The sequence below is a fragment of the Haliaeetus leucocephalus genome, unplaced genomic scaffold (genome assembly GCF_000737465.1).
Source record: "Haliaeetus leucocephalus isolate CR32 unplaced genomic scaffold, Haliaeetus_leucocephalus-4.0 Scaffold240, whole genome shotgun sequence".
Taxonomy (NCBI): Eukaryota; Metazoa; Chordata; class Aves; order Accipitriformes; family Accipitridae; genus Haliaeetus; species Haliaeetus leucocephalus.
This window is the reverse complement of record NW_010972676.1, coordinates 8,159,067-8,171,193: the sequence shown is the minus strand read 5'-3', so window position 1 is coordinate 8,171,193 and position 12,127 is coordinate 8,159,067. Positions and strand designations below refer to the sequence as shown.

Below are 12,127 nucleotides of genomic sequence, written 5' to 3'. Positions count from 1 at the left end.
TTAAATTATTTCCTTTGTTTTTGAAGCTCTTGCTGAATGACTTTTTCAATTGTACCACTGTAGAAAGAGGGTTATTTTTCAGTTCATCCTCCCACTTTAGTATATATGTTTATCATAATGACCATATACTATGTTATAGTTACAGACAGTAAGAAAAAGATCACATATTGGTTAGGAAGATATTTTTCTAAGTTGCATAAAATTCAGAAAAGAAGGAAGAACTGTATATTTTCTTACATGATTAAAGCCTTTAAGATGGTATGATATGAAATTTCTATTTACATCTTGAAGACAGAATTAATTAACCCCTACAACTGGTCATAATGTAACAGCAGCACTGTTCCAAATTTGCAACTCTTCCAGTGGTATTCTCAAAAAACAGAAAGCAAAAGTGTTCTCCATTACATTTTAAAATTATAAAGTCAGACTGTCACTAAATTTAAATTTTCCTGTAGCAATCTGTTCAGGTAAAACATTTGAAGAATTGAAAAGCATCTTTTCTTCCCACAAGCTAGGATCAATGTCTTCTGTCTTCATCATCATCCAAAACTAAGGTATCAGCCAGCTGCCTTCATTTCTTACACATTTCACAGTGTTTGTCTCTTTCCTTTGACTACACAAAGAAACTTGACATCTCGTTTGGAACAACTCATTGAGTCTCTTTGGGTGCCTCTTTTAGGTGCTGCTGGAACTTGCTGTTCTCTATGGATTGGAGAATTACTGACAGTACCTGCCTGTTCGGTGGCTGAAGTTAGGTGAGATGATGCCATCTATTAATTTAGAAATAGATGCAGGGGGTATTCCTCAAGTGAACAGCTATTTAAACATTCATGTACAAAATAAAACAGAATCAGTTGCCCATGAAAAGCAAATCCCCCAAGAAATGGTTGTGCCTGCCTGTGTTCCACACACAGATCAGTAAGTGATTGCTTGTTGTTTCAAGCTAGATTTTTAAAGAGTTGCAAACATTAAATACTTAATTATTTGGCATATTTAAAGACGACTCTTTCTTCCCCTGATCTGACAGCTAGAATTCAAGTGGTACAGCATCAGAAATTTGGAAAACAAAGGTGTCATGTAAAACAGAAACCATGTGACTATGCTACCTTTACTATTATTTTAATCAATATGATTATATCACCAGAGACACAAGAATAACACTAGTGCAGAATTAACAACAAAAAGTACCCTGATTTCTTCTTAGTGAGGTCTATCAGTTTGGCTCTGGATAATCTAAATTCACCAAGTAAGTTACATGACAGATATCTTAAGCCTTCCAGTATAAATACCAGAGGATAAAGTGACATATATCTCAAAATAAATTTGAAACAGTCTATAAGACAACCAATTTTCTTGTTCCCTCTTCAATAACAGTACCTTTCATCCCAAAGTATTGTCGTCAAAATAGGTGACATAGGTTATTGGCACATGTCTGGTAAGCAGTATAAAAACGGTAACTGTTCAATGTTCAGTATTCCAAGGAAAGATGTAAACACAGGGCACGATAAAAGTAGTCTTAAATTGCAGGCACTGCATTTTACTGCTGTACAGGGCTGCTGAGTGACTCAACCTACCACAGCCTTAAGGCTTGCATATGAAAACTGTAAATTAACTACAAACCTATGAGGCCCATTTACTCCGCAATCTCAACCGCTGAAGCAAAGATGTAGCTTGCAGATTTAGTAGACACATGTCTGAGTCCAGGAAAGGTGCTCTCTACTGAGGAAAAAATGCTTAGAGTATTCCAAATTCTCTGAATTTCTTCAATGTAACTGGGAGCATATCCTGGCTGACCATAGAGAGGTTTCCTAATATATATAGCTACAGCTGGCTTCTAATCTTCCTAGTACCAGTTATTTACTATTATAATTCTATAGACTTTCATGGAATTGCACCTTATTTCTACCTGTGAAAGTAAAGCTAGAAGCAAATTCTTTACAGTATTTGTATGCAAAGCACAGTTTTCAGGACATGTAGAAAAATCACCAAATGAAATTGCTCTTCTATATAATAGGTATAACCTGCAGAAGACTTGATATGTACAGATACAGAAGAAACTTTTTCTTTTAACGTACAATCAAAGATAATCCAATGTGAAGTTAAATGCATGAACGTGTAGAAACTTATGATGCTACACAACTAATCAAGGTTATTAAACTATTTAAAGAAAAAGAGCCTTTGCTCTTCAAGAAGTCAGAATGCTTAGAATGTGTTTAATTTGCCATTACTAAGCTTTCAGATCAATTTAGGTCTTTTTGTGTATGCATATCACTTTAAACTAAACTGAAAAGACCAATGATGATTTTACATTACACAGTCAGTTAGCTGGATAATACTAAATGTTTTGGCATATGATTTTTACATAAGATTAGATTATGCCTTCTGTAAAGGAGCTTTGAACCAAAAAATCATTGCTCACTTCTACTACTGGATGTTTCCACATCCTTGCAAGATGCCTGCAGCTGCTTTATCAAAGGATCATAACAAAACAATAGTATATTGCCAGGTTATAAGATAAGGAAATTAGATATTAGTTATTAATGGTTTATTCAAAATCCTCACAATAGCCTCTACATAAGTAAATGCATTAACAAAACCACAGGTTTACTGCATGTTTTTCAGTTTTGTGATTTTTATAATAATCATTTACATTTATTTCAAGTTTTTAGATACAGTAGATGGCACTAGATTTTTGATCTAAAGATCTAGGCCAAAGGATAAAGCCAGATCATTATACAAATAAAAAAATCAAATTAATTCACCAATGAGCCAAAATAAATAAAAAACCACAACACTTTCTTGGAGTGATTTATAAAGGAGCGCTTTTCAAAAGTGTGTTGAATGATTAGTATGATATGTTCTTTAAATAATTACAGTTGTACATGCTGAAGCACATTTACTGCAGTGGTTAATGTTTTGTTCAGTAGGTGGAACCTTACCTATAACACTGAATTGCCCTTCCTACGCTACAGGACTGGATTCTATGGGGCTCTGACCTCTTCCTGTCCCCAGTTCAGAGACTAATTTAAGCATCTGCTTAAAAAGTGCTCCAGTACTCTCCACTGAATCCCTCAAAGAAATGACAATGAAAGAAGGAAGAAATAACATACTACAGACTACGCTGTCACCTATAGAAAGCTTAATGTAGATTCAGCATGGCACTGCTACTCCTTCCATTGCAGTTGTGGCAACTTAATTTGGAGAATCAGAGAGAATCTTAGAAAGCTCACAACACTTTGCCAATAGAGCTAGTTATATGAAGGATGTCAGAGAATGTATTTAGGTATGTTATCAAACCTGAATGTGTCAAAGGACATCACAAAGCGTTACTGTAAGGAAAAAAGCAACCAATGATAGGCGTTTCTATCTATAGCACAGGCTTTGAGTCCTGTCACTCACATTTGTGGGGCAATACAGTCATACTAGGAATGGCTTAAAGGCAGGAAGATGGGGAACATAGAAAATGAGCCAGTGAGGGTGATGAGCCAGTATTCCTCCATTGATCTCTTTTTGGAATGACATATATGATGACAGAACAGTCAAGAGTATTTGTCTGCTTTTCCAGATCCAAAGATCAGAGTAGGTCAGCTATGATTTCAAAATACATGTTTGTACTAAAAATACTGCACCCAGGACAGAGAGGCAGCAAAGTGTGCTGCTGCAGGCAACAGGCACTGTATACTTTATGTTTCAGATGAAGACTGCATCAAGACTACACAGGTTAAGTAATAAAGACATTTAGATGACAGCTGAAATGAAATTAAATGTATTCTGTAGGAACATAGTAATCTGGCTGCAGTGGGGCTTAAGGTCACACTTCTGGCCTGATCGGTCTTTCATTTCATGGGTGAACTCCACTGATTCCAGAGGTAAATTCTGGTTAACATAAATGAAAGATGACTGTGCAACATGAGGAATTTTAAGGTGAATTAAAAGCAGTGCAAGTGATATCCATTAATTACTGTGGACAGTAAAAATAGCTCAGGTGTCTTCTCTCAAGTGGGTGGTGAAGCTATCACTTTCCTTCATTGGTGGTTCTAACAGTTGATAGGCTCATTTTTAAAAATGCTAGCCTGATTTCTCATTTAACCTTGATTTTTATTAGCATCTCACCTATCCTGCCATCAGGTCTTTATCTTCTAACTTCAAGGATCACTAAATTAGAACTCCATCAAAACATGGAACAAGACTTCTTGGACAAGACCAATTTTTCTGTGATGCAGCTTGTGTGGGGTTTTTTTTTCCTCCTCTTTTCCATCTTTTTGCTCATTAATGGTATCCTGAACAGCCTACAAATATGCTGGTCATCAGTGGTCCCTTCTAAGTGGAAGTAAATTATCAGCTGATTTCCAGTTTTCTGTAATTTCTCTTAAATTCCAACACTTATTAAAAATTACATTATCAGTGAGCCAGCTCCTTTGAGAGTCTTGATCATGAATTTTCCAGGGCTGCTGACAACTGAGATTTCTGGATTTTTCCTCAGCTGTCTCAGTGCAGAGCAATCACTTTACACATTCCAGCTGTGTCTATAAACCACAACTGAGCACATAGAATAATATTGCTCATTAGTTGATGTTAACATAGTGCTTAAAACTACAAGGGGCCCATTTCTCTAATGTTCTCTACTACATGTTCTCTATTACATCTAATAAAAGTGGGTGTAAAGCATTATGATTACAGTAAGTGGAAAGTTTTGCTTTAACGTTTATCTACACTCCAGACTTGTGTTGGGGACAAGTGCTGCACAGAGACGTGAAATGCAGCACTTTCTGAAGGACACTGTGGTGCTAGCTAAAGCTTCTAGCTTAGACACAGTTACATTTTTGAAAATTTATCCTAACCTGCTCAAGCAGAGGATCTGAGAGCAGAGCTATATAGAAAAAAGCTCCCACTGTGGAAAAGGCTAGATAAGGAAGATCTTTTTTCTGAGTCTGAGCACCTGTGTCAGGATACTTAGCTAGACTAGCACAGTCAGTAATTCTATCTAGACATGGTTAGTAGATACGTGACCCTGGCAGCATATTCCTCATGTTGCACAACTGTAAATCACCATGTAGCATACAAAGTACTGGAGAATGAAGTCCCCTCACTCCAAAACATTGCTATCAAAACAAAATACCAGTCTCACAATTACAATCTGTATACTAAAAGTTTTTCATGCATTCTAAGCATCAAACATGAATTCATTAAAATTATCAAAGACCACGAAGAACTTTGTGTTTTTTTTAGTCATTGATGGACCAGTACAACAAAACCAAATTATTAAGCCTTCAATAAGTATAGACAACATAGAGCAGAAATAGGAGATGATGAGATGAAGGAAAATATGTCAGTTCCCAAACCCTGAAACATTGTGTAGTCACTTGTGAACTGGAAGGCAGCCAGACATTCCTACCTTAGAAGACTGCTGTTAACAGCTATGTATGCTATCAGAATTCACTGCATTTTGCCTACCAGTTGAATACATAGCACCTCACAAAAATTATTTCATTTTGACTTTCCATTATAAAGAAATACACCTGTAACTTTAACTAATAAACAACTTGGTCAATAATGTCTAATGTAAGGAGAACAGATCTCAAAGGACACAGTGGAAGACAACTGTTATGCTACAGACAGTGCAGTTGTTGAATAAGCTCCACTAAACACTTCTAATGGGGACCTTGCTCAGGGAGTAACTACTGAATCAATATCCCTCCTTGGTGACATAGGCCTCGTATTACTGGTTATGCCCTGCTTTCAGTGTGAGGTGCAGAAGAGAAGTCCCAAGCATTTACGATCATTGGAAAAAACCTTTATAACACTTCACAGAAGCAGGATTTTCTGTTTAACTTAGAGATACGCTATTTGTGATCGCACAATGTGAACACACAATGTGTCTATCTGAACTTGGTAAGAATTTCCTTACTTTCTATCATTAGTTTTAAACTGTCAGAAGTCCTTTTGGAAGGGAGTTGTTCTTCTGTGTAATATCAAGATATAGATATATTCATAATAGTATGTGCAAACCAACTATGGTAATTTACCAGTATGCAGAAACAGAAGAAGCTGCTGTAGATGAACGTTTAAACAACTTTGTATTATGTCAAGGGAACATGTATAAAAAGTATAAAAATGCTTTTTCACTTCAGAGATTGAAACCATTTTGAAAACCTCTTAGTTTTTAAAGCAAAAACCCGTTCAGTAAGAACTTTGTATATAAACCAGATGGAAACAAAATTGTCATAGAACTTTTGGTATGTCTTGCCTATGTTTAAATGGAATAAATTATGTCCTTGGGAATAAAAAAACCAACCAAACACTAAAAAAAACAAAAAAACCAACCAAAACCTGTAAAACACCCTGAAATTCTTCTTTTTGTAATATACTTACTGTATAGCATATGTTTTTGCTGTGAACAAGCCTTCTGGATGGAAGTTCCAAGAAACTACCATAACATAGCTCTTCATACTATTCTTATGAAAGCACACCATTCTGCCATCTTGCTCATAGTTCCACGTACAAATTCCATGGTGCCAACCATATTCTTGTCCAAGCACATACAGTTCAATTAATTATACAGAGCGTCTCCCCTCTCTCCAACTCACTGACAGTAAAGAATTAGGGAGTGTGAGAATGGTAGGGCTTAGCAATCTTCACTGTGCCTGCATGTTATCATCACTGAGTTAGGATAAAACAGGTAAAATGTTATAATTTAGAAAAAAAAAACCCCACCCTGAGTTTTCACAAACTCAAATTGTTTGTGAGCTCTGCAGAGATGACCACTAAGCCCTGTACTGTAGAAGCTGCCTAAAATTACTCACTATCTATGTATGTAGAGCTGGCATGTTGTTTGCAGTTTTGGAAAACTGTAAGTTGAGGCTCTCAATTGAATCTCTGGGTTTGGGGTTTTTTTAATTGCTTTTGCTCTATAAAGAGAGGATACATAATTACTCCCTCTTTAAACAGAGAGAATGATGGTTTGCTTGCTTCTGCTAAAACACAGAAAATTTTGATACTTATGTTTATAATGCCCGATATCTTACTCTACAAATAATCTCACTAGGGTAGAAGTCACTGTGAGGAGGACTATCAGAAACTGGACCAAACTGTTCACAGTATATTCAGACGGGTAAAATCTCCAAAGGCAGACTGATAAACCCCATCTCTGTGGGTTTCTTCTCCTGACCATGAACAGGACATGAGGACAAAAGAAATAAATATTCTTCCTTTCCACAAGGAAAAAAAGATTAGGCAATTCAGGCCACAGAATTTTGTTTTGTGTAGCAAACTCTTAAGGGTGTTTAATCAGCTTATTCATCCGTGCTCTTCCTTCCTAACAGAGGGTCATCTTAAAAGAGCAATCTAATAACAAAGAATACACACCATTTAACTAGTGAATTTTTGCTTACCTACCATTTTATGGTCAGCATTACATCACACGATTTGTATTACTTCCCAACTGTTGAGTGTGGGAATAGTATTCACTACAATTGTTGTCTCCTCAGGCCTATATATTTGTATATTCATAAAATTCCTGGTGTGCATGTTCCGTTAATTGGTGCAAATAGCAATGAAAGCAACAGTAGCTTGTTCAGAGAAAGCTTATTGCACATGCCTTGGTTTCTCCTTTTTTGAAAGGCTCTGTGATTTCACAGATTTCAAAAAAAAAAAAAAAGGAAAGGTAACTTTTTCTTGCAGATTCCTCCAAAATGATCTGTGGAAAAATGCTGCATAAAGCCCTTGTTAAAAAGCCTTCACTGAACCAGGCCAAATGGAAAACTGTAAAGCTGTGAGACTTTCACCCTGTGACAAAACTGCTAAGTTAAAAAAAAGACAAACAATGAAAATAGAACTAGAAATATACTAGGTGTGGCAAAAAGCAACGTTTTCAGTGTGTGCATGACAGACTGGGGCTGTAAACAGTTAAGAAGAAAAAAGCCTTTTTGTATTTCACCTTCCTCCTAGGCTCCTGTAATCCATGCCAGCATATTGAGCCTTCTAGTATTACTTTGCTAGGCGGTAGGGCGAGAATGTGACAGTAAAACAGATGACCGGACATCCCATACTAGTTGCACTTAATAGCAAAGTATTTTGTTTCAAAGACATGTTATGATAAATCAGCTCTAGGTGTTGCAGAAGAGATTGCTAGCACAGATCTTGAAATAAAATGCTGTTATATCTATATGAAATGCAAAGCCATAGAGAAAGTACCAGTGTTTGCCTGTCTACTTTGATAATTTTAATGATACTCAGTCAACAAAATAACTTTAACTATAGAGTTATGCTTAAACACGTATTTACCTTGTAGATTTGTTAGAAAAAGGCTATACATCAAGTGATAACAGTTCAGTTTTCACAGGTGTTTACTAAGATCACCTAAGGAGGTTCATCTTCCTTCAGTTGTATGATGCAGCAAACATGTAAGCACACTTAACGTTTCATCGCCATCAGAGCAAGCCTCCGTGTGGTATAAGACAGCAGAACTCCATAAATTTTGATGCACAAACATTAGGGCAACTCTGCTAATTTATGCTCTCTTGGCCCAGCAGGAAAAGCATAGCTCTACAGTGCTTTGACATTGGCCTCTTTCTCTATGCAGATGATGGCTGAATTACAACTAATTATAGAGGCAATCAGGATCAGAAAAGTCTAGTATAAATTGGGCCCAATTATCAAAGTAACACCCCCGTTGACTTCAGAGCTGGGATCATATTAACCAAATCAAAGAGAGCACTTCACAAAGGACTTGTTTTTCTAACACGCTCAGTGAACTCTCTTTTGTATATTCAGGTGCACATCTTCCCTTCTCAGCTGCCTTGTGCGACAAAGAACCTGGGCGCTTCCAAAGGCCAGCAGAGAAGGAAAATTCTCACTGCGACACTTTGTCCCTCCAACATTTTGATTCCTAGTTAAACAAAGCAATTGAGCCTGCATCCCGTTCTTACCAGCCTTGGAGATGCTCATGGCTGACCTAGAACACTGCATTTTTTCCTTCCAGAGCCATGTTTTAAGATCTATTTGTGACAGCAACATAGTTTGCATATAATTAGGAAAAAAATATTGCACGAAGAAGAAAAGACTAGTTTATAAGTATTTGCATGCAAATTCTAACATCTGTAAAAAATGAAATTAATTGGGAAATATGAACACTTGCATCTAGTCACAGACAATAAGCGTAAGTGAGAAAGGGGATGCAAAAAAGATCTTCTCAAGCCTTACAGTCATGGAGTTTATTACCTCCCCTCCTTTACCAGCAGCACATGATGAAAAAATATGAAGAGTAATGACTGAGGCAAATACAGAATATAGAGCACTTAACTTTATCCTGTGAACTAATACAATATTGCAAATGTATTGCAATGCAAATTAAAAAAATGGTAGTAACAGGAGGTGCAGGTAACTTGCAACCAAGTAATCTTGCTCAAGTAGAAACCCTCTTTTATCCTGTTCTGAACACATGCCAACATGATGCCATCATAAAAATGATCAATGCCACTAAGAAGCAGTATCGATTCAGTACTAATGAACTTAAGTATTTTTCTTTTGAGTGTCATTTGAAACACCAAATTTTAGGGAACATTTTTAGATTAGTGTTTAATTTCAAGACATACAAGAAGTACATGGATAGTATCAAAAGACAGGACGCACTCAGGAGAATTAATTGGATTGTACATGTGCATCAAGACAGTATCAGCTCCAGGTGCTGTTAAACAAAATGAAACAATGAGAAAGCAAATCAATTTTTTTCTGAGAGGAAAAAAATAGAAGTGGGGAATGAGAAAGATTTTGTTCCCTGAGGAAACATATTGATAATTTTTATTATTCTTCTAAAGCATTTAAATGAACAGTGGGAAAACCCAAAGCATTGTAACAGCAGTATTTGGAGTGAAGGAATACATCAAGCAAGCTGAAAAGCCTTTGACATGGGAAGATGCTACTTCTGCTGAGTTTTCAGAAGATATGATTAGAGCATGCCAGTGGCCAAGAATGCAGATAATAATACTCCCTAGCAGGTGCCAGAAAGTTCAGCCTCCTAAGGGCAGGGAAGTCTGGACTCTGTGAAGGGCTGTGAGGACCAAAATTTGTTGTATAAACAGCAGCAGGCACAAATTAATAATTTTCTTTCTTGTCTTTGGGAATAAACTACTTATTGAGTTATTAGAGACATACACTTAAAACTTTTCTATGTTGAAACATTTTTTAATTTATGCATACAGCAAAAATATTGCTTGCTGGTCAAACATCAATTTACTTTCATATGGGAAGTGTAGCACGATTTTAAAACACAAACAATACCTATTTCTTTGCAATGGATGGTCCTGCCAAGATGCAATGATTTATTCATCAATCATTTCATGTCAATTAACATTAGCCACTAATATTTCATTACTTTAGATAAAATTGCTTTTTAAAAAGTTTTTATTTCCTCCACCATCTAGAAAATTTTGACTTTCTCTTTTGAAAATATCAGCATTTTCATACAAGAATAGAAATGATGACATTTGAATCTTAAACTGATCTCAGTTATCTGTTGCAAATCTAGTTCAAACTAATATCAGACATATGAGATCCACTGAATTTTCAGAGCAACACTGAATCAATCAATACATTGTGTTCAAACTTTGCTTAAACAGCAAGGTTTCTGTAGAAGACACTTCTTACCATCTCAAATCCTGTCTTTAAGACCTAAGTGTAAACAAGGATCTAGTAATGACAACGCTCTAGAAAACTGGTATCTCATATTGCTTCATGATCTACCTTAAGCAGAAAGGCTGCTAATGAACTAAGGTACATGAGTCTGCAAGACTGGCAAATACTCCAGGATCCTACTGAGGTTGCTAAAAAGTGTTAAAATGCTTTACTGGGCCGTATGTGGGGTCTTACTTGTCAATACACCTCCTTTTCCCTTCCTTTGTAGATAAAACCACTGAAGAACAGGATGACAAGATCAACACAGCCAGACTAGAGGCTTAGAAGAAGGGGGGGTGGGAAGGGTGGGAGTGGGGAAGTTCCTGATACACAGGCTTGTTAACAGCCATCCAGCATATACAATGATGTCCACCTCTTAGGAGCAACAAGGGCAATGGAAGGGAAGTACCAGCAGACGAAGAGAAGAATGGAATAAAGAATGGCAAACTGGGTAGATGAGAGAGGCAGGTTTTGAGTTATTCATCTTGCACATCTTGCTTTAGAGTAAGGATCAGATCTAGGCAGAGCCCGAAACTAGTCTGCAGAAAACATGTACATTGCAAATAGATCTAGTACCTCTGTTCTACATAAGAACTAAGAGGTATTTTGACTCCATTACAAATAAAACAATTAGATCTTTGTTAAATGACTAAACTTGACTGCAAGTTAGAGTGCCAGGAAAGAAAACGTTTGGCGAGGTGCTTATGCTGTTTCCAGGCAGTACCCAGAATGTGCGAGTGAAAGAGCTGCAATATTTTAGAAGAAACATTATGACTGATTAGTCTGCTTCAGATAATTACAGCAGAATGTGGCTCTATTTTAGCAACAACAAAGTAGAAAATCAGCTTTTTCCTTATAAAGGTGAACTGCAAAATGTTTTGATAGGCAGTAAAGGATTTTGATGTACTGTGTTAGAGCTTTACTCACACATGCAAGGAGAAATTAATACTGTTGACTATTACAGGAGAAATAGAACTTGAAATTTACTGAAACTGGCAGTTTCCTGTGTTTGATGTTTATCAGAAATCTACTGAAACTGGCACTTTTCTGTTTGGTAACTGCCAGAAATGTTGAGAGCTACACTGACCCATTTACCCTCACAGCTGACTGCTCTCCTCCCAGTTGGTAATGTACAATCTAAATGTTATAACCAGACAGAGGAGAAAGGAACAGCAAAGACTACAATATGATCTAGGAGAGCTTATCGGCCAAACGGTGATGCACACTCATCATTAAACCTGAAAGACAAACTGCAAAGTGAATTCGTAACGAAGGCGGCACAGGTGGTGCAAGACGGTAAGTGCTGCTCTGAGAGTGTTTACCTCGGAGACCATCCACACCCAACCCCGCTCTGTCCCTGCCCTCCACATCCACCGTCTCCGGCGGAGCGACGCCCTGCCCGCGGGACAGGACCCCGCGGCCGCTTTCCAGGCTCGTGGCGGGGCTGAGCCCCCCC

The 12,127-nt window shown here is 37.1% G+C and overlaps 1 protein-coding gene across 1 annotated transcript in view; it reads right to left on the bottom strand.

Annotated features, from left to right (window-relative positions):
* Positions 1-12,127, bottom strand: part of COL4A3 (collagen, type IV, alpha 3 (Goodpasture antigen)) — a 69,561-nt gene that overhangs the window by 50,111 nt on the left and 7,323 nt on the right. The gene's annotated exons all lie outside the window — the stretch shown is intronic.